The sequence below is a fragment of the Ambystoma mexicanum genome, chromosome 7q (assembly GCF_040938575.1).
Source record: "Ambystoma mexicanum isolate Mex_15411 chromosome 7q, UKY_AmexF1_1, whole genome shotgun sequence".
Taxonomy (NCBI): domain Eukaryota; kingdom Metazoa; phylum Chordata; class Amphibia; order Caudata; family Ambystomatidae; genus Ambystoma; species Ambystoma mexicanum.
Window position 1 is genome coordinate 642,916,275 of NC_090941.1, and position 22,901 is coordinate 642,939,175.

The window sequence follows — 22,901 nt, forward strand, 5'->3', positions numbered from 1 at the left end:
ACACCAGAACCACGGGGCGGACGTCCTTGTGGTCTCATCGTCTGGTGAAAGAGTTCATGAAGGGACTGTTCAGATCGTTCCCGCCGGTGAAGGCTCCGGCCCCAGCGTGGGAGCTCAACCTGGTGCTGACCAAGCTCATGGGACCTCCGTTCGAGCCTCTGCACTCGGCCCCGTTGAAGTTTCTGTCGTGGAAAACAGCGTTTCTTGTGGCCATCACCTCCGCACGACGGGTGGGAGAGATCCAGGCCCTTTCCTGCAAGGCCCCGTACTTGACTTTTCACGACACGAGGGTAGTGCTCAGGACGCACCCCTCCTTCATGCCCAAGGTACCGTCGGACTTCCACCTCAACGAACCCTTGGTGTTGCCTGTATTCTTCCCGTCGCCTTCGTCGCCGGCTGAGAGGACTTTGCACTCGCTGGATGTGGCTAGAGCGCTGAAGTTCTACGTGGACCGCACAAAGTGTTTCCGGAAGACGTCACAACTCTTTGTGAACTTTGGACCTGTCAATCAGGGGAAGGCTCTCTCGAAGGCTTCCATTTCCAGATAGCTCTCCGGCTGTATCATGTACTGTCATCGGTTGGCAAACCGACCGCTGCCTGGCCGTCCGAGAGCCCATTCCACCAGAGCGATCGCAGCTACCACGGCGTTCCTTTCTGGTGTGCCCCTGCTGGACATATGCAGGGCTGCTACGTGGAGGTCGACGCACACCTTCACGAAGTTCTACTGCGTCAATCGGGATTCCAGGGAGGAGTCTAGGGTCGGCCAAGCAGTGCTGCGCAACCTGTTCGCCTGAGGTGAGCCTGGTGAGGAGGTAAGATGCTTAATGTTGAGTTTGATGCAATGCTTAATGTTGAGCCTTTGCCACCTCCCGTGGTTGTGCATGTGTGTACTGCTATGCATTCTTTATTCATGAGCATGTGAATCCATGCCAGACCCCATGTCATACTGCCACTTCACGTGCTTCCAAATCTGAAGATGGCTGCCAGAGGCGGTGCTTAGGTAGAGGGCAGTCATTGGCTGTGGTCAGTATGACGCAGAGACCAGTGATTGGTTATTACTACGAAAGACAGATCAGAAACAAAACTGATACTGGTTTTTTCTTTACCGAGGATTCCCAGCCTGACGACGGGGAATATTCATGAGCATGTGAATCCATGCCAGACCCATTCTGGAGAACAACAGTTACAGGTAAGTAACTTGTTCCTTAGTAGCGATTACATCTGCCCGAAGTGTGAGTGAGCTACAGGCTTTATCCTGCAAGCCTCCTTACAATCTGTTTAACAAAGATAAAGTGGTGGTGAAAGTGAAACCCACTTTTCTGCCCAAGATTGTCTCTGAGTTTCATCTCCCACAAAAGATAACTTTACCATCTTTTTACCCTCCTCACATCCTGGGAAGGAAGAGGAGAGACTTCACAGGCTTGACCCGAAATGTGCACTTAGCTTTTATATATCTTGAATGACAAAGTTAAGACAGGATGACTAATTATTTGTGGGCTATTCAGGTCACAAATTGGGTATGGCTATTACCAAACAAACACTATCCAGATGGATTATATTGATAATATCAGAATGCTATATAGATTGGCGGGTAAGGATCCTCCAGAAGGTCTACAAGCTCATTCGACCAGAGCCATGGCAAATTCCTCTGCTTTACAGAGGGGAGTACCAATGAAGGAAATATATGTGGCTGCCACATGGTCGACTGTACACACCTTCACTAAACATTATAGTTTAGGCTCTTCCTCAGGTCAGGAAACTGCATTTGGCAAAGTAGTGTTGCATTCCGTGCACACACATCCATGAAAACCTTCCAAGTCTCAAATACAATCTTGACTCCGTCCTCAAAATACCATTTCTGATGCTTGTTAATCTGCTAAGCATCACATGCTGTGCATATGGTCCGACATCCAGTGTTAAGCGCAGAGTATCGCATCTTGTCTTTCGGGGACCGAAAGGGGACGTCGGCATAGACGTTTCTGTAACACTTTCCCTATCGTGACGTCTAGTGTACCCAAAATCCCTCAGCGCCGAGGTCCCTCAGATTGTTACTTTCCGCCCAGATTACTGGTCGCCCTATTGCGGAGCTCTTTCATAAGAGACACTGTTATCACCTTGTTTATCGACTTTGTCGATTATCCCTTTAAAGTCATTTTGACGGTGCTTCCTGTACTACGCCTAAGACTACGGTGGATTTTTGACACCTGCGATCCGGCGGCCGAGCCGTCCATGTGGCCGGGCCCTCCGGCCGGCCACAGAGTAGGGAGAGTGGGTCAGGGTGGCCATATCCTTTCAGCTATGTCTCTCCTCTTTCCCCCTCTTTGCCCTCTAGGTCTGGTCATCACCTTTATTGCCTTTCGCTATGGAAAGGACACCATTTAGATTTTGCCCCACTTGCAGGGCCAGATACCCTTGGGCGGACGAGCACTCTAAGTGTAACATGTGTCTACCCCTTGACCACGACGAAGCAGGGTGAGCGGCCTGTAAACTCCTGCACCCTAAAACGCTTAAGGAGCGCTGCGTTAAGCTGTGGGTGGCCTACGGCATGTCGTGGGCTGGATCCTCTTCCCCCACTGCCGCCCGCGCCAAAAGTGACGGGGGTACTAGTGATGACCAGGCATCCATGTCGGATGCCATCGACCTCACGACGGACACCCCCAGGTTGTATTGCTCTCCTTTGAAAAGTGCACGGAACTACCATAAATCACCAATGCAATTATAGAGCAAATACTTCAACCCAAAAACAGACACACAATAACTCACAGCCACGCACACTTTAGAAGATAATCAGCTCTTTACGGCTATTTATTCAAAGATTACAAGTTCATAGAAATAACTCATAAAACTAACATGGACATAGATCACAGAAAAAGTTAAGAAGTCAAAGAAAGAATACATCACCGTGAGCGTAATTCTTTTTCCTCATCTCGTCCAGAAGCGGCTGGAAGACTCTGAGGACAGCCAGGACGAGAGTGCCACAGCTCACAGGAAGGCCAGACGGAGCATCCTTCTCTGGCTGAAGTCTCCCCTGACCCCTCCAGGTTTCCGCCTATATAGGCACTCCAAAAAAGGAGTTAATTCTCGAACCTTCTGGAATTGCACCTGCGCAGTTGAGGGTCAGCCGTCGGTTGCCAGCTGGGTCAATCGAGAGCTCCCCCCCCAAGGAATGCAGGGCCTCCCTGCTCTAAAAACATGCTCCACGGAGAACAGTTTCACAGCATAAATGGCCTTGACTGCATACCAAGTTTGAGAAAAAACATTTTTGTCTCAGCACTGTGAATCTAACACTTCAGCAAAATGTGTGCAGCCTTTCACTGCGGAGTGAAGTAAATATCCAACATGGCTGCGAGCACTCCCAGAATGCATTGTGCCTGCACCATTTTGAACTAAGCATAAATTGAGCAGAACATCTCCACCCTTTGGATATTTATCTTCCGTAGCCATGTGGCACTGAAACTGGTCTTTAAAACATACGAAATGTTAAAACTAAATTGGGAACACGTTGAAGGCAACAACAACAAGCAATTATAATAGAAGAATGCAAGCAAAAATATAACGTAGTGTACCCCCAATATCAGGTATGCATGAAAATAATCAATCCCAAAGGCATTACACCCTAAATTATGTTTCAGCATAAGTTTTCAACAGCAGCTCTGTTCTGCAAAGTAGCTTTTCTAATAACTTGACTATCAAGGAGTAATTCTTCTAGAGCTTGCAAAGTATGATTAAGACTATTAACTACTTAACACGCTAATTTCATCAAAGATTTGTAACCTCCAGCAGCTAAACCCTAAACACCTACTAATGAAAGGGTTAATGCTAAAACCCGGCTTCTGATAGCAAATGTACATGTGAATCACAGTCAGGAGATAATCCCATAGATTCAAAGGTTGACCTTTTACCTCGAGTTATCACTGAGTGTAAAGGAAACATCATTAATCTTAATCGAGTCAAAGCACATGGACCTCAAGAAATGTTAGCTGGAATATAAGTATAATCTCTAATTAGAGCTCAGACACTTGGCAGCATTACTACAAATCGAAGGCCTTAACGTACGCACAGCTAACTTTGGTGTGCGCATTCCTTTTATCTCAAAATATATTATGCTCCTGCTCGCCCAACCCTGCTGCCCCAACAATTCAGAAATCATTTTCCTGGCTACATGCAATGCAGTAATTTTGGAAAAGGCAAAACATCTCTGGTTAAAGCAATTCAGTGGGAAGGGCAAAACATTTCGTTTTTTCACAGATTAATCTCAAAATGCATTTAAGAATCAGGTTTCAACATGTTGGCATTCAAGTGCTGTTTCACACAGCTGTCTGTGGTGCATGATGTCACAGTCCACAACCCGTTGTCCACAGTCCTTTAGACAAGAAAGGCAAAACATATCAACAAGGTCATTACAACCATTGACTGAATCATTTGAATGTGCAGCATCAAATGTTTGACAATATGCCAAGTCCGCACTGTGACAGTTCTGGAAAAGTTATTACATTGTTGGTCACTTCTCGCAGGTTGCAGAACAAATGTCCTCATGCTTCACGCACGTTAGTAGCATTGAGTGCGGTACAGGACAAGTTCAAAGTTGACATAGCATCTCGCAGTAACCCGCTTTCTCTGAGAATGCGTCTGCTTGACTGATCAGTGTCACCCGGCAATTGTACACCTCTACCCCCCAATCATGGCACACTACTGTCTTGGTTATTTGCCTAGGCAAAATACAAACAGAAATGTTAAGATTTCATCAAAAGGTACACTATCAGTGTTATCCACATTAGGATGTCATCAAAACTTCAATATCAGCGTTGTCCACCCTTCCCTTAACACCACCCCTGCCTTCAGAAGTCTCATCAGGTAACTACACACTTTATCATATCATTGCTACCGCAATTCGCCCTTCTGCATGTTACTGGGGGCTTATTTGCACTCAACCATACGGGGTGTAACTGCCTAGTCACAAACTCATTTGTGCAATACGATCATAGTTGGTCAATGGTACCTCAGACTGATCTGTGATTTTACAATAGCCATATAATAAGTACCCTGGTTGCACTTCTCAATGGATCAATGCTTTTCTTTGTCACCAAAGCGATCACGAATGCCAGGCGCCAACTTGCTGCCAGTGTTTCATGATCTTGATTTAGGTTGCCCTGCTGGCATCACTCCATTTTTCAAAGGTAAAGTCTTTCAGTCCAATACCGCCTGCAGTTGCACAAGCAGCTTTGTTTAAATTTTCTCCAGTTCTCCATACAGGCAGTGTCTTTAAAGCCTCTGGTTTTCCACTTATTAGTTTCCCAAAGGGTGTCTGCTGATTTCTTTGGCCACCCCTTTGAGAGCGATAGTCTGAGTCAGTTCCTTTAGTTGCTTCAACAAATCATTCATTCTTGCACTAAGCCATGAGGCTTCTGGATCATGGCTAATGGGCAGTGTTCATGTTATACTCCAGAGCCCCGCTCTGCATGTTGTCTCTTGCAAAACGGCTACCTTTGTCAGTTTTTTGCTTCCACCTGGAACGCCATAATGTCTTTGTCAGTTACTCCAGCCCTGGCAATGTAGCATGCATTTTGCTGGCTGTGTATTTTCACTTCTTAAAGCGCCTAGAGGTTTCTTCTCCAGTGCACAACGCTTTACTTCAGTTCACATCACATGGAGCACTGGGATGCAGCTTGCACGGCAATGTCTCTTGAAATGGGCAGCTGTCTTTTCTCAGCCCATTCACAAGTGCACAGTTTTCCCAAATGTTCAAATGCGTGATGCGCCCATCCTGCCATTTGCAAGCAGCATTTCTTTTTTCTTCCAGTGTTGATACTGGGCGAATTCCTTGCTTCTGATCAGTTCTGTTATTGCATGCCAGTGTCAGAAAGCATGCGTACATCAGCATGTGTAAGGTAGATTGCGCTCTTTGTTCATCTTCTCACTCACGGCAATTATTTCCTTCAGTTCAGTTTCAGCATTCTGGCTTCGCAGCCCCACCTCTGTCTTTGCTCACACTGACACACTTTGCTCACACTGTCTCTCACAGGGGATGGAATGCAGGAATGTCATTGTTTATCTTTCCTGTGCACATGGCAGTGCCATATGCACGCGGCAAGCTTGTCTCTTTGCTCTTAGGCCTATAACTCTTAAGCTGGGACGGCCTCAATGGAAGGCACTCGTTTCAGACAGTTCATCCAGATTAACTGTTTTCTGCGCTGCTCCAGCAACTCATAAAAAACTCCCATATCTGCCAGCTTCTGTAAACACCATTTTACTGAACAGAAGCACGGCATTCTGCTTTCCTCCAACAGTTTTTTTTTTTCGCGCACCTCACCCAAGACAGTGCAAGTTATCTTCAAGGCACAAGCTCTGCACAGCAAGACTCGTATTTTCAAAAGAGGCACTTTTTCTTGTCATCAGATTCAATTCTGCAAATCTGCATAGTGTCTTTTAGCCTGTTTAAAAACAGGCCACTGATCAATGTCCCATGTAAAATCATGTTTCTTTCTGGTGACTTTGTAGTTTGGCTTCACAAACTCACTCCAATGCAATGTGCGATCTTTAAAAAGAACCCTCAACCCACTGAAACTTTGTGCTGTCCTATCACACACAGATTTTCCATTCTGTTGTACCATTGCCAGAATATAACCACTTATTTCAGTGCATTTAAAACATGTCATGTGTAGTGCAGCTCCCTGCACGTTTTCTGCAAGAACAACCCACACTCTGTACTGCTTGTGGGCTGTTATTTGTCAACAACTTTTTTTGTCACCATGTATTGCAGTCAACAGGTCACTATTTCCAAAACATACATCACTTAATAGCAACAGTACTTTAATCCATGGCATAGCGTGGGAACAGTCACATACTCTAGGGGCAGTTTAGAAAATATAAATTGTCTTTTCCCCCAAACCATTGCAAACTGATTCTGCAATTTCAAATCAATACACAAAAATCGAAAATTCAAATGCCATTCACTCACCTTTTTTTTATCTAGTGAGTCTCTCACCCCTTGCAAACATGGCACAGCTAAAATGCAATGCAGGCAATTTTATTGTGTTCCTTTAAACAGAATGCACCACCAGCACATGGAATTTACAGTTGCCAAAAACAAACCCTTTAGGCTTTCAACACTGATGTTACTCTTTCTCCTAAACACGGCTCATTCCCACGTTATCTTCAGGAATGTGAACACTTCAAAAGCATACATTATAAGAAAGGCGCACCTTCGCCTCCTTATATTTCAGCCCCCCCACTCGCTAGCACACTGGGGCTGAGTCACAATGTTTAAACACTAGTCACAATTTGCCAGTCAAATACTTGCAATTTTTTCTTTTCTCTGCCATCGTGCCAAAATAGTGCAAGCTTTCACTTTGCAATCCAAATTACAACTTTGTCAAGGGAAACCGCATGAAAAAATTCTTTCCTAATTGAACATAAATCTTTCTTCACCATTCATCGGAGCACTATGAACATAGACATTTTTCCGCTTTGCTCACTGCTTTTCGGCTCCCTGGTTTCATTCCCAAGCAGTAAGTCAGCCACGACTGACTTACTGAAGGGGAAAGATCTCAACCACACATGCTATCGGCCGCGGCAGGCCGACACAAAAGTGCTGTCTATTGGCTATCTCAGAGCTGCAGTGAGACGACCAAGGAAAGGCGACAGCCTGCTCTGCATTCTCTCACACAATTGTCATTTCACAGCAAGGGAAAAGGAAAAAAAAAACAGCTTAACACAGTTCAACACTCACTGCCCAATTACTTTCGCTTGCAAGATAACCGAAGCCTGTCTGCGTTCAAACAGATTATTTGGAACACTTCATCACAAATAACTCTGCTCACAGCGCCATAATGTATTGCTCTCCTCTGAAAAGTGCACAGAACTACCATAAATCACCGATGCAATTATAGAGCAAATACTTCAACCCAAAAACAGACACACAATAACTCACAGCCACGCACGCTTTAGAAGATAATCAGCTCTTTACGGCTATTTATTCAAAGATTACAAGTACATAGAAATAACTCATAAAACTAACATGGACATAGATCACAGAAAAAGTAAAGAAGTCAAAGAAAGAATACATCCCCCGAGGACAGCCAGGACGAGAGTGCCTCAGCTCACAGGAAGGCCAGACGGAGCGTCCTTCTCTGGCTGAAGTCTCCCCTGACCCCTCCAGGTTTCCGCCTATATAGGCACTCCAAAATAAGGAGTTAATTCTCGAACCTTCTGGAATTGCACCTGCGCAGTTGAGGGACAGCCGTCGGTTGCCAGCTGGGTCAATCGGGAGCTCCCCCCCAAGGAATGCAGGGCCTCCCTGCTCTAAAAACATGCTCCACAGAGAACAGTTTCCCAGCATAAATGGTCTTGACTGCATACCAAGTTAGAAAAAAAACATGTTTGTCTCAGCACTGTGAATCTAACACTTAAGCAAAATGTGTGCAGCCTTTCACTGTGGAGTGAAGTAAATATCCAACATGGCTGCGAGCAATCCCAGAATGTATTGTGCCTGCACCATTTTGAACTAAGCATAAATTGAGCAGAACATAGGTCCGCCACGCCCATCCCTGACCCCACTAGGCCTGACGCGAGTCACGCTATGGGGATAACACCCGGCGACAGCGGCGTACAATATCGCTACACTAAACACACAACCACTACCCCGGTTTCGACAGTACCGTCGAAACGGGCGAAAGTGCCAAAGGGGCCGCCAGAAATTTCGACAGGATCCTCTGATCCTCAAGATCAACAGCCTTACCCGCATCCGCAGCAGCGTCTTGCGACTGGGCCTTCTAAACCAAAGGGCGCTACCTCCAAAACACATCCGGCCATCGAAGCGTGCTTAGCTGACGCTCTGACGTTCTCTAAGGCCCCAGTAGGAGAAAAATCTACCGCTAGGCCTCTTAGATTTTGATTGATTTATTTGAAAAATGTATATCGCTCTCGAAACGGACCAAACTGTATAATGTCGCTGATGACTTTGTGCGGCAGGATTACACAGAAATACAATAATACCTATATTCCTTCCAGAAGCATCGTTTTCTGAACTTTAATAAATAATGTTCTTCATTTCAAAAGAAATGTTTTAAGGGCTTTACGAAACTTCAATAATGAGTCCAAGGTCCTAATTTCCCTAGGTAGACTGTTCGAGAGTCTGGGACCAAATACGGCAAACCTTCTATCCACTCTCGACACAAATGAAGACGGAGGATAGCTAGCAAGGCATGATCCCTTGAACGTAGACATCTGGACGGTTGATAATGTTTAAGCCCCAACCTGGCTTTTACTTCCCAAGTTGTCCTGCCAGATGCAGCCAAGGTTTTTGACTTTGGTAGAAAACTTATGGTCTACCCCGAATAGCTTTGGAAGTGACAGCTTTTTTATGTTGGCTGTCAGATCTTCTGGGCCAAAGAAAATAAACTCTGTCTTGGATGCATTCAGTTGTAGTTGATTAGAGGCCATCCAATCTCTAATTTTTTTAAGGCATTTACTGATCTTGGCAAAGATATCCTCGACTTTGTCAATGTCAATTATAATGAAAATCTGAGTATCGCCAGCATAAGGTTGAAAGCTTATTCCGTGACGTCTTAGAATCTCCATAACCAATCGGAGATACAAATTGAAAAGAAGAGGAGACAGTGACGACCCCTGTGGCACCCAACATTCAACCGTATTAGGGAGGGATGTGAAGGCTCCCAGCCTGACACATTGTTGACGTTTCTCCAGAAAAGATGTAAACCACTGAATAGCGTGGTTAGAAACCTTCCCAACTGTCCTTATTCTGTCCAGAAGAATGATATGATTGACTGTACCGAAGGCGGCTGATAGGTCAAGCATCACAAAAAGTGAAAGCTTGCCCTGATCCTCCACCCTCAATAATTCATCGTAGACTGCCAACAAAGCCGTCTGTGTAGCAAACTTTGGATGAAAACTAGACTGTAGGCGATCTAGAAGTAACTCTTTTCCAACAAATACCTTTAATTGTTGGGTCACCACTTTTTCCAATATCTTTCCTGGCCAGTGAATTCACGCAATAGGACGGTAGTTCTGAAGAACTAAAGGGTCCAGATTGGTTTTCTTTAGCAAGGGGGTAAGTGTAGTATATTTAAGCAACTGAGGTACTACTCCTTGATCTATTGATTTATTGTCAAAGACAGTAACAAAAGGAGCAATTTCCTCTGCCATACGCTTAGCTGCAACTGCCGGTAAGGGAAACAGACAGTCATTGGTGGGTTTCAAATTCTTCATCAATGTACATATAGGGCCTCATTCCGAGATTGGAGGTAGCCATGTCGCTATTTGCGCCATGGCTGCCTCCAATACTGGGTCCGCACCAGTCTGGTTCAATGGGGATTTACCGGTGCATTCCGACCCTGGAGGGACCGGTAAGTCCCATTGAACCAACCATTCCCCATTCCCATGTGAGCCCCCATAGGGCTCAATGGGAATGGGGAGGGCCCTAAAATAGCAGGCCCGTTATTAGCGTCCTGGTCCCTTAGCGGGACCGTAAAGGACGTGTGGTCAGACCACACGTCCTTTATGATTCCCGCTAAGGGACCTCGGAATTGGGCGGTAAGGGATTACCGCCGGCACCGGTCTCCTTAGTGGTGCCCGGTATCCCTTACCACCCAACTTGTAATGACCCCCATAGTGTCCACTGACACATGGTGAAAATCAAATTCTTTTTTTTTTGTGTTTTTTTTTAACATATTTTTCTTGTTTTTCACATACAAACGACGTGTATTTTAGCTAAGTAAAATCCCTCAAGTACCCCTGACCCCACTTCCCCCCCTGCAACCCCGGAAGAACTGCTCAATTTTGCTTTAGTTCTCGGGAATGTCTATGAACTATAAATGTCTGTTATTCTGATATTATGCGGGCACCATTGTTCCATATAGTCTGATTGTAGGTATTCCAACCCCCCCCCCATTCCTTCGTAAAGGATTTGTTTGAGCCTTGTAAGATATAGTAATCTTTTCCATGGTCATTTGTGACCAGACCTTCTGCAGCCGTGTGTATAGTAGAGGTGGGTCTTGGTTTTTCCAGTTTTTGGCAATTGTCGCCCATGCCGCTATGACCAGGCCCATATATCTCCTCCATTGTGGTCTATTATAATTTTTGGCCTGTTGATCTTTCATTCCGCAGAGCCACACTTTCTCCCCCAGCTGTTCCACCTCTGGGAACATCTTTTTCATCTCGGCCTTCACTTCAGACCAAAATCTTTTGACCCCTTTGCAGTCCCATCATATGTGCTTCCACGTACCTGCCCCTGAGCATCCCCTCCAGCAGCGATCGGAAGATTCTGGATACATAGTGCTGAGCCTTTCGGATGTGTAGTGCCATTGCGTAACTATTTTTAGCCACATTTCCCTAGATTGCACTGCCCGGGTCAGTTTTGGTATGCTAGTCCACAACTCCACCCACTGCTGTTTTGGAATCTCTCCCCCAAGTGTTCTCCCCCATCTGATGATGTAGGCCCATTTAACTTCTTCATCCTGTGTGTTGATAAAGTTATAGAGAGTGGAAACTAACTTCTTGGATCCGGAGTTGGTTAGTAGGTACCTTTCAAATGGAGTTAAGTCCCTTGTAGCCGCTTGAATGACCTCTGGTGTCGCCAGCCAATGTCTGAGCTGCTCATATTTGTACCTGTCCGTCTCTGTCAAGTTCAACATAGTTTTACAATCTTTGAATGATCTTATTTCTTTATCTTGGAACATTTCCCCAATTTTTTTGCACCCTGCATCTTCCCTTTTCTCAAAGGCCCCACCTTCCAATCCTGGCGGGAATTGGGGGTTCCAACAAATGGGTGTGAAGGGAGCTACCACTGTGGTCATGACGCCCTTCCGCGTTTGCTCCTCCCATGCTTCCAGTGTGGTTTTCATGACCTCGCTGATGCAGAGATTTGGGTGTCTATGTTGCTTAGCTTTCCATAAAACGTCCTCCAACGGAGTTCTGGCGACTACCCTATCTTGAGTTACCCATATCGTTTGGTGATCTTCCCCCAGCCATTCCTTCAGTACCCATAATTGCGCTGCTTGCTAATATTTTCTGAAGTGTCGAAGGGACATTCCCCCTGCTCTGGTAGGTGCTGTGAGGGTGGCTCTGGCGACCCTTGGGGGTTTCCTCTTCCAAATATAGGACGAGATTGCCTTTGACAGTGCCTTGAAGAATGATCTTGGGACTGTTATTGGGAGAGCGTGAAAGTAATACAGTAACCGGGGGAGAATATTAATTTTCACCGATTGAATTCTACCCCACCATGAGACCGTTAGCAGGCACCATCGTTCCAGATCCCTCTTCACTCGTTCCAGGAGTGGAGGATAATTTCCCTTATATAGCAAGTCCACCTTGTGTGTGAGTGTTATACCCAGGTACTTGATACCCTCATCAGCAATTTTTAGACCTAGAGATGCGGCCTACCTTTCCAGTGACCCTCTCTCACCAGCCAAATGCAGTACCTCTGATTTTTTTTTCCTGTTTATTTTTAGGCCAGACATCGCCCCAAAAGCCTCCAGTTCTTTTATGGTTTGCGGTAGGGTCCTCCCCGGTGTAACGCTCACCTGATTCCCACGGAGGCGCAGGTCTGGCTTCGAGTGCTGATGCTTCTTCAATGGTGAAGCGCAGGACTCTGAAGATGGACAGGAAGGGCCCTCTACTCTGGCTTCTCCGGCTCGCAGGAATATTCCCCTGTGCGTGAAAAGGGAGTGTTACCTACTGACTGAGTTATGCTCAAGCCTCCCACTCTCTTCCAACCCTCCACGATAGCATTCCACGATTCCCTGTGAAGTCTCACCTTAGGGTCAGGAAGGATGAGCTCTCCATCCTGCTTCTGATGCAGGGGCGCGTTGAAAACCAGTTACTTCACTGGATTGAGGATTGATGGGAGTTCAGGTAAGCTTGACTATTCAGGTAAGGCTCTGTAAAAGTTCTGAAGCAAGGTCAAAAGTCCAAGCTTAATAATAATGTTCATTGTCTTTTTGCAGCAAGCGCTAATGCTTATGTCTTTTTTCCCCTTAGGGGCCGGGGTTCGGAATGCCGGAGATATGGCACCGACCCGAAGTGAAACGTGCAGTTCCAGTTCCAGTAAATGTCAGGTTAGTTCTGGATGAGCGCTCAGGAACTGACTTTGCATACGCTCATTCAATGTCTTTGTCTTTTTTCCCCATAGGGGCCGGGGTCCGAAAAATGCCGGGAAGCGGCAAGACCCGAAATGAAATGGGAAAGACCCAACAGGTAAGTCTTATTCCCTTCCTTCTCTCACCTCTTATTCTTGTCTTTTTCTCTAGGCTCTGGGAAGTGGCTGTGTATCCGGATGATCGCTGCTGAAGATGGAGGAACCCAGGAAAGGTGAGTGAAATGCAGTGCTGCAGCGATCGTAATGAAATGCTTTTAAAAATAATGTCTTCCCTTTCAGGATCGTCGGTGATGTCTCCGTGGTGCTGATTTAGCTGGTAAGGTCTCTTGTCTCCCTTTGCAGGTGACCCAGGATTCTGACAGGCGTGGCTGAAGTCCAGATGCAGGAGCTGACACGGTGAGCGTCCAGCTGCGAGGAGCAGAACAACGGGAAGCGTGAGTTGCTGATCGGGTGTGGTTTAAATAGCTTTGGAAGAATACCCAAGTGCGTATCCTTCCTCCGATCAGGTATGTATCCTTCCCCGACCACACCCGGGTGGAAAGTAGTCCCACAGGTAAAGTAGTTCCATTCAGGCCTCAAGAGGGCCTGGATGTGGCAGCATGGTCTGCATCAGGTAAGTGCACATTAAAACACTTGAACACACGTCCAGCTTTATGAGCCTGACGCCTAAGGCGCCAGGACAGAGGTCCAACATGAGCCTGGCGCCTAAGGCGCCAGGACTGCGTCCAAAGGGCCCCAGCTTGGGCCCGCTGGCACTCCCCTGGGGGAAATGATGCCTGCCTCTGCGGTCGCTGGGTCGGACCTGGCTCCTTGGAGGTAGGCATCATGACACCCGGGCCTTCTAGGGTCAACAACATGTCATCTGCATAGGCTATTACTTTGTGTTGTCTGCCTGCCATCTCAATCCCCCTTACCAGGGTAGATTCCCTGATGCTAATTAGTAGTGGCTCCAGAAAAATGGCATAAAGGAGTGGGGAAAGCGGGCGTCCCTGTTTGTTTCCCCTTGTTATCTTTACCCTGTCTGTGACCTCTCTGTTTATTGCTATTGCTATTCTGATGGGGAGTTGTTATTGGCTCTAACCATGTTTATGTAGTGATCTCCAAATCCCATGTGCTTCAGTGTTTTAAAAAGTATAGACCACTCAACCCGGTTGAATGCCTTTTCGGCGTCTGAGAGCAGGATTGCTGGCGTGTGTGTGATGCCAATCTTTTCCACTAGGTGTATTAGTCTTCTTAGATTGTCATGCGTTTGCCTGCCCGAAATAAAGCCTGATTGGTCAGTGTTTATTAGGGTGCGCAATAGCGGGGATAACCTAGCGGCCAGAATTTTGGTGTATATCTAAGAGTCCAAATTTATCAAGGCACTAGGACGATATGAACCGGGGAGGGGTGAGTATGCCCGCATATTTTTTATAAAAGGGGGCCGTGAAGCCATCTGGGCCGGGTGCTTTGTTGTTTGGGAGTCCTGCAATGCACTCTTCACTTCTTCTTCACTAATCCGGGTCTCCAGTGACAATTTGTCTTCCTCAGATATTTTTGGAATTGGGAGGGATTGTAGAAACCTGTCTTGGTTGCCTTCATCCGGGCACTCCGTAGCATACAACTTTTGGTAGAATGCCTTAAAGGCCTCCCCTATATCCTATATCCTTCAATTCCCTCCATATATCACATAGCGCCATCTGGTCCATCATTTGCTTGAGATGCTTGGACGGTGCACCATGACTATGGGGCCCCCCCTCGTTCCTATCTAATTGTAGGTGCCAGGCTAAATTTAGATCTCCTCCAGTATTACCTCTCCTTTTGCAAAACCCTCAAGCTTCCCCATCGTGTCTCGCAAAAAGCCGTCTTGACCCGTGTTGGGTGCATATATTGCTGCCAGGGTGAGACGGCTACTGTCTAGCATAAAGTTGGCAAACGCAAACCTCCCTTCCCTATCTGTTATCTTGTCTGAGTGTTGCGTCCGCTCCCCCTTTTATTGCTATCAGCACCCCAGCCCTTTTATCCATAGCATTTGATTGTGCCCATATCTTGTACCCTCTGAGATATACCTTCTTTTTATCCTGGGCTCTTATGTGTGTTTCTTGGAGCAGCAGGATGTCCGCCTTCTCCCTCCTGAGCATGCTCTCTAACTTTTTCCTCTTCACAGGAGAGTTCAGGCCCCTTACGTTATATGATAGAATTCTATGTTTCCCCATCTCGTCTAGCCCGGATTAGATGTCATTAGATACCAATTGCTGTGAACCCTTCTTTCTTCTGGAGTTCCCCACCCCGCCCTCCCCCCGTCATGATGCCTGCCCCCGGGAAGCCAGACCAGGCTCAGCAACCCTGGAAGCAGGCATCATGCAATTTGGAGCATGCCCAAAAACCCCAGTTAGGGGCTGTTTGGGTGCAGTCCTGGCGCCTATGGCGCCAGGCTTATAAGGATAAAGTCAGTCCTGGCGCCATGGGCGCCGGGCTCATTGCAGAAAACCTACCTAATGCAGACCATGCTGCATACTTACCTGGTGCAGACCATGCTGCACGAAGCCACAAGCCAAATGGGGCTTAGGAGGGACTATTTTACCTAGGGACTACTTTCCATTCGGGTGGGGGCTGTGGACGAATACTTACCTGGGACTTCTTCCAAGGCTATTTAAACCACACCCGGACGGCCGCACATGCTTTGCGTTATTCTGCATTCAGCAGCCTAACGCTCACCGTGCCTTCAGCAGCTTCCAGTCTTCAGCCACGCCCGCTTCAGTCCTGGACCACCTGGAAACGAAAAGAAAGAAGGAGAAGAGATTTAAACTTGAAACCTTACCTGAATTCTTGATCCATCGCGCTGTCGATCTTGAAGAAGAAGTCATCGCACGCACGCCGCCACGCACCTCGCAGCGCCGCGCTGAACTCACCGTCCAGTGCAGCTTTTCCTCACTCCATCGCGAACTCTGCACAGACCGCTCGCCGATATCTAAGGGGACAAGAAAAGCCAGGTGAGCAAGGAATGCAAAAGGGCAATACAAGCTACCACCAAAGACTTACCAGATTACCACAGGGGGATACTCACCTCATCTCGGGTCGGCGCAGTTAGCTCTGCATCACCGCCGCACCCCGGCCCCTAAGGGGAAACCACTGGACATTACAAGCTACCCCCCAAAGACTTACCTGATTTACCGCAGGGGGGTACTCACCTCATCTCGGGTCAGCACAGTTAACTCTGCATCACCGCCGCACCACGGCCCCTAAGGGGAAAACCACTATAGACTTACCTGACTCTCACCAACTGCCATTTGGACTCTTTGTGGTGGTTAAACCGGCAACCTACAAGGAATCGGAAAGAGTGAAGATCAGACATTTGAACTCTTACAAACTATTGGATTCTAGAGTCAATACTGGAACTCACCAATTCCTCCACACCAGTGAAGTAACTGGTCGTCTACGCGCCCCTGCGCTCGATGCAGGATGGAGAGCTCATCTTTCCAAACCATCAGGTGAGATTAAGAGGGAACATCAGGAGTGGTCTGTGGGCAGACAACGGGAGTGGAAGGTGGGTTAACGCTCAAATTACGGGAGGTTAATCCCCCTTTCTCCTTTGCAGAAAGATATTCATACGAGCCGACAAACGAAGTTAAGTGGGTCTGTCCAGTCAGTCATCTCGGCTCTACGTGGCACCAGGCCAGTCCAGATCGACGCCCCCGTGGGAATCAGGTGAGCGTAACACCCCCCCGAACTCCCCAACTCCCCCCCAACTAATAACTTTGAACCAACTATGATCCCGAGGAGGGCCCGGGTACCTAAGGATGTTAGAGCCTTGAGCCTATTGCTCTCTGCCCTCGGTGAAATAGGGTTAAACCATGCATCTTCCTCAGACCTTACTGTGTACCCGTTCCTGGTCCCCTGCGGGCAGCTGGGTATTGCGTTCTCCGAATATCCATCAGTGTTCACCTCTCCAGCCTCCTGTAGTTAGATTCTGTCCCCTGAGACTCCATCTTGCCTGTATTTCCCCTCTACTCCACTGTTGTCTTCTTGGTGCTTCCCCTTCCATTTTGTTTCTTCTTTTGCTGTATCTCTTCACATCCTCTCGGCCTCTTGTGAAGTTCCCCCCTTGCCATGCTGCTCCTGTTTTCTGCCCCCTCTACCTGCAGGTCCATAATGTGGAGCCCTTCTCGACAGGTTGTCACTCTTCTTTGTTAGCTTCCCACTCGAACAGCAGTCCAAATGGAAACGTCCATTTGTACCTTATTTCCTTCGCCACCAGCTCTTTTACTAGTGGGGCCATCGCTCTCCTATTTAGTAATGTCACTGAAGCCAGGCCCTGGTATAGCTGAATGTCTACCCCATTCATCCTTATGTAGTCTACCTGCCTCCCCCTCCTTAAGATTTGTTCTTTTTGCAGGTACGAGCAGAGGGCTACCAGCACATCTCTAGGTCTTAACTCTGGGGCGCTAGTTCTTTTTGGGCCCACTCTTGTGCACTCTATCGATCCCAATGGTATCCGCTTCTTGCGCCTCTATGATGTCTCTAAACACTTCCTGGACCGCATATTTAAGATCCTTATCCAGAACCGACTCCGGCATATTCTTAATGCGGATATTGGATCTGCGGGATCGATTTTCTAGATCTTCACATTGGATCTCTAAGTTGTGGGTCAGCCGCACCAGGTGTTCCTGCATCTCGCTGTTTTGCAGTGCTTCTTCTGCGTTTTGAACTATTCTCTTGAGTGTGTCTGTCCTTTCTTCCAGTTTGGCCACATCCAACTTCAGTTCTTGGACCACCTGCTTTATGTCATTCCGCATCGTGGCAAATTGGTCCTGCACTGTTGACATAAACTTGTCTTGCTGCTCCACAAACCATGCATGCATGTCATCCCTTGATGGAGGAAGGATGCAGGTGTTGGGGGGATGCTGTCAACTGTGGGTTCTTCCAGTGCCCTTCCCCTGGTGTTTACGGGGTATCAGACGACCACATTTGAAGCAAGTTCACGTCTTGTTTGGTAGATCGTGGGTTTGATTGGTTTGAGCCCCCTTTCCCCTTTGCCTTGGACATAGCCGCTGTGTCTTGGCCCCACAATGAAATTGGGCGCCTTTGGGGGACGTCTCTGTGTTAGACAGAATCTTGTGCAGTGCCCTTAGGGACCACTACACACAATTAAGACTACAGGTGGCAATACAAGTTTTACCTTTGGTACAAGCCTGTACTACTATGTTAAAGTGGTAGCAGTAGCGGAGCAGCCAGGTTTATCTCAAGAGTATATGAACAGTAGAAGAGATTACACAAAGGGACCACAATTACTGTGACTCAAGCAAACACTGACCCAAGGTTTCAGGTAAAAAAATATAAGTATGTTTATTATAAAACCATTCGTTATTAACACAACACTTGTATTAAATTTAAAACCACACGTTAAATACACTACAGCTGACCAATTCACTTTGCACGGTATGAATCAAGGTAAGTACCCTGTGTTTGAGCGAACCAGTGTTATGGAACAATACACGTTACTGTGAATACGATTGTGATCACTGTTTGACAGTTCAGTCTACTAAATAAACACGTATCCGCGGCAAGAAATGCTACCGGGGCAAAAACACACTTAGCACCTGAGATACCCAGAGAGAGTTGGGGGCAAACATCATAGGCAATATGTTAGTTAGGCAAACAGAATCGAAGAACACTCATGGACAGAAATACAAGAGTCAAGAGGCCGGAGTCAGTGTCAAGTGGAACTGGGTTCCTGTGTCGAGGATCACACGTCGGAAAGTTTGCGATTCAAAGTTGCCAAGAGTACTTTAGATATTGTCAAATTTTTGGAAGCAAAAGTTATAAGAAGGAGGGAAAAATAAGGGCAAGCCTTATAAGCGAGAAATAGGGATTTCACCCAAGATTCCTCAAGCAGGACACAGTACCTTTTCAAAGAAGAAGCTGATGCCACAGCAGTTGTTCCTGGTAGCTTCCTGTAAACCCACAATTCCTGGCTTTGGCACGAAGAAGGACGATGAAGGGGGTCTCCACCACACTGGGATGAGGCTAGCGGCAGCGACGATGAATAAAAGGTGTTCTCCTTTAAAACAGGAGAGGCTCTTCAGGTGGCTATCCGGACAGCTACAGAAGTGTGCAGCGATTTCGACCACGAAAGGAACCTCTGGCTGAAGATGAGCTGGTTATCCCCACCAGGCTCAAGGGAAGAAGACTCCGGACAGGATCTTCTCTTAGTCGTTGAAGGGTAGAAAGCTCAGGACTGCAGCAGGGCTTCACCGGGACAGGATAGTTGCAGCAGTCAACCTTTCCTCCACTTCTGTTCGGTTCCTTGTAGTTCCAGTGGCGACTCTCGGACTTCCAGAACAAGAGACCTGCCTTTTATGCGAAAATCTCCCATTCACACAGCCTGGCTGTCAATCACCCAGCAGGGGGGTTGTCCAGCCCAGACAACCACCTCAGCCAATCATGAAAATGTGCGACTTGGGTTTCATAGGATACCCTTTGCAGGGGCTGACTACACCCCTCCCTCAAATTCTGCCCATCTAGACACCCAGGTGCCTTGAGGAGGGCTTCTTGGCAGAAGCCCGCCAGAAGACAGTGAACAAAAAAGGCATACCTGGTTTGCCGCGCAAAGTAAAACACTAGAAGGAGTTTAACCAAAAGAAATGGCGAATAAACTGCACCGGAGCCAAAAGAAAAAGTATTTGGTCAAGCGGGTTTAAGGTTGAGGCTAATACAATAGCCTACAATATTACCACGGTTATATAGGATAACCGCAATAGAAAATTAGGGTAGATACCACTGCCACCAGCCATGTCTAAATGTTAAGAGCGAAACAATGCTCTAGGAGGTACAGATAAAAAGGGCTAAGAGTTAACCCTTCCAGTACTCCATGTAAGATGGGGTGTACTGGATCTGTGGTTAAATTTGACTAAGTAAAGTTAATGGTAACTTGACCCTTTTCTGGGGGACAGTAGTCAGCCTCAGAAATGGAGTCGGGGGGAAGTCTGTACGACAACCCTGTGCCATTGCACAGAAGGTGTTGGGTGACACACAAGAGAAGGGGGCTACTGAAGTGGTGTACTCCATAGTCCACAATCACCAACAACAGGTAAAAACACATAGCAAAACACAAGTAAGAGTGGGGGAAAAGCTCACACTCTTACCAAGTGGAAAGAAATAACTCCAGAGATCCAGCAAAGCTGCTGAGGGACTCACTAGGTAAAGGAAATTAGCCGTAATATGAGAATTCTCCCTAACACTCTGCTATGCCCTTGGATTATTGTCTTTTTTTCCGTCCTCCAGCTGAGATGGGAGGGAACTGTGGAGGGGCAGACCTTGATACCTTGATTAGCTGTGGAGGGGGTACAGTCTCTCCTGCCCCTTAGAAGCGCTGAGCCTGCGGATCAGACCTGGGGGCTCCGGTTCTGGGGGAGAAGTCCTTCACTTTTTGCTCCACCCTTCCCCCACAGCATGTGGCCTTGATGGTGGATTTGAGGGGGGAGTTTCTCCCCAGGTATGGCTTGAGGCCTTATGTATTTACTTGGAGGGGGGGTGTCACCCGCCGGGTAGTTACCCCTTTGCCTTCTTTGCGGGGGGGAGAGGCCGCTCACCTTCTGCACCGCCAGCGCCTGTCAACTTTGTGCCTCGTGACTTGAGCTTGATGCTCTGCTTCCTCCACCAGCGGTGCTCTGCGAGCTTCCCAGGCTCTGTCAGCTGGGAGCCGGAGCGGCCGCGGGATCTCCGCGGCCCAGCTGTAAGATGGGGCGCTCCTCGCGGGTGCCGATCTGTGTGAACATGCTTCTGGGCTCCCCGCCGCTGCTTCCTCCTCCGTCCCCTGTTGCTTCTCTCGGCGGCGCGGGTCCAACAACAATCCTCGGAGTGGGAGGGGCGTCCTTGTCTCGTCGCTTCCGCGTTTCCTCTGTCCACTCCGCAGGGACGATTTCCCCTCTCCTCAGAGCCGGCGGCCTCTGCGGGTTATCGGCTGGATATTTTAATGAGTTTTTCTACGGATATATTCAGCTTAATGAAGTGCTTTTCTGCGGCCCTGTAGGAGCGAGACTCGGATGCGTCTCCCTGCGCCGGCGGCCATCCTGGAAAAATCTAATTCTTTTAAGGGGTGTGTAGCTTGATCCTGATCTCTAGTATCTGGACCTGCATCTAATTGCTCAGAAGTAAACCGAGCTGGATTTGTGGCTGCAGTATTATTCGTAATTATAGCAATTTTATCTACAATGAATTGATTAAATTCATTAGCCAGTGAAGAAGTAATAGACACAATATTACTAATGGGATGATTAAATTTAGTGATGATTGAGAAGCTTTCTCTTCAATGGTTACCTGCTGCGATAATTTCTTTATGGAGGAAAATTTGTTTTGCCTCAAAAATAGCCTTTTTATAGGTCAAAAGTGCTTTTTTGGTTTTAGTACTATTAACTTCTGTATGAACCTGTAGCCATTTTTCCCTGTCCAACTAACCTGTTTACTTAAATGAATCAGGTTCTGTGTAAACTAAGGTTTAGAAATCCTTTTTTGCATAGGTTTTTTTGGAGCAAACCTACAACATGAGGCTTGCATAATTTTTGTACCTGTGAGCAGCAACTCCTCGCTGGGTAATGTGTTATCAACTAAGGAGAGTGAATTCAATACTTCTTGTGCAGGTATTTTATCCCTCTTTACACATGTTCTTCAAAGTGTATGAGCCTGGTGTCATAGGCTCCAGGACTGGCCCCAAGAGAGTCTTGGGAGTGGATGCCAGGCCTTCAAGGCCTTGATGGAGCCCCGAGCCCTGATACTACCTGGCAAGTGGACTTGCCAGTGGGGGTCTGGGGTAAGGGTCATGACAGGTACCCCTTGCTACGGGAGAGGTGCCTCCCGATAAGGAGTCGAAAAGGCTGTACGCCTTGGGAAAAGGAATCACCACGGCAGCTGCATTTTCCACGCGCATAGCAAACAACACTACGTTGCTTGTCAGTTATGCCGATGTGCAGTGGAACTACAGGAGGTGCCTGAACCCACTAGAACCAAATTACTTGCCATTGTGGCCGAGGGCAGGCAGGTCAACCAGAACGTACTGAAAAAACACTCTGGATGCTGCGGAGACAGCGGGAAGATCCCTATCTCAAGGCACCCTGCTCAAATGGCATGCTTGGCTCAGGAACTCGGGTTTCAATCCGGAAACCCAAGCAGCTCTTATTAATAAGCATGTCGAAGAGACAAATCTCTTTGGTAAGGCAGTCAACGATGCCCCCGAGACTGCCAAAAAGGAGCATGAGACTCTTAAGTCCCTTCAACAAATCACCCAAAAGCCCTCCCACCAGAGACGGGACAGTTCCCGCCGGTCCTTTCGGGGCCACTCCCGTTCCAGCCAAAACCAGTTAAATACAGTAAATACTTGGAACTCAGGACAGGCATCCAGCACCCCCGCCAACTATCCACCCAGGGGACAGCAGCGCAGGAAAGGCAGAGGCAAAGGCCCCACTCCAGGGGAGCCACAGCCCCTGGTCAGAAATGACCTATGGATCCAAGTCCCCTCCCATGTCATGTGAAAATAGCTGTTATTAAGGCCTTTATGGAAGGGGTTAAGAGAATTCATCCTCCCGTTTCTAACCCAGCTCCCCGGTTGGGATCTAAATGTGGTATTGACCAGACTCATGGTGTCTCCCTTTGACCCAATGCATAAAGCAAGTCTAAAAGACCTTACTTATAAGACGGCCTTCTTAGTGGCTATCACTTATATTAGAAGTGTTAGTGAAAGACAGGCCCTTTCAGTTCTAGACCCTTTTGTTACAGTCCACAGGGATAAGGTGGTTGTGCACACTCACCCCCC

General features: G+C 47.4%; 1 protein-coding gene across 1 annotated transcript in view; it reads left to right on the plus strand.

The window, feature by feature from the left end:
• The window catches only part of HSPH1 (heat shock protein family H (Hsp110) member 1), a 2,244,846-nt gene that overhangs the window by 1,059,664 nt on the left and 1,162,281 nt on the right, over positions 1-22,901 (plus strand). The gene's annotated exons all lie outside the window — the stretch shown is intronic.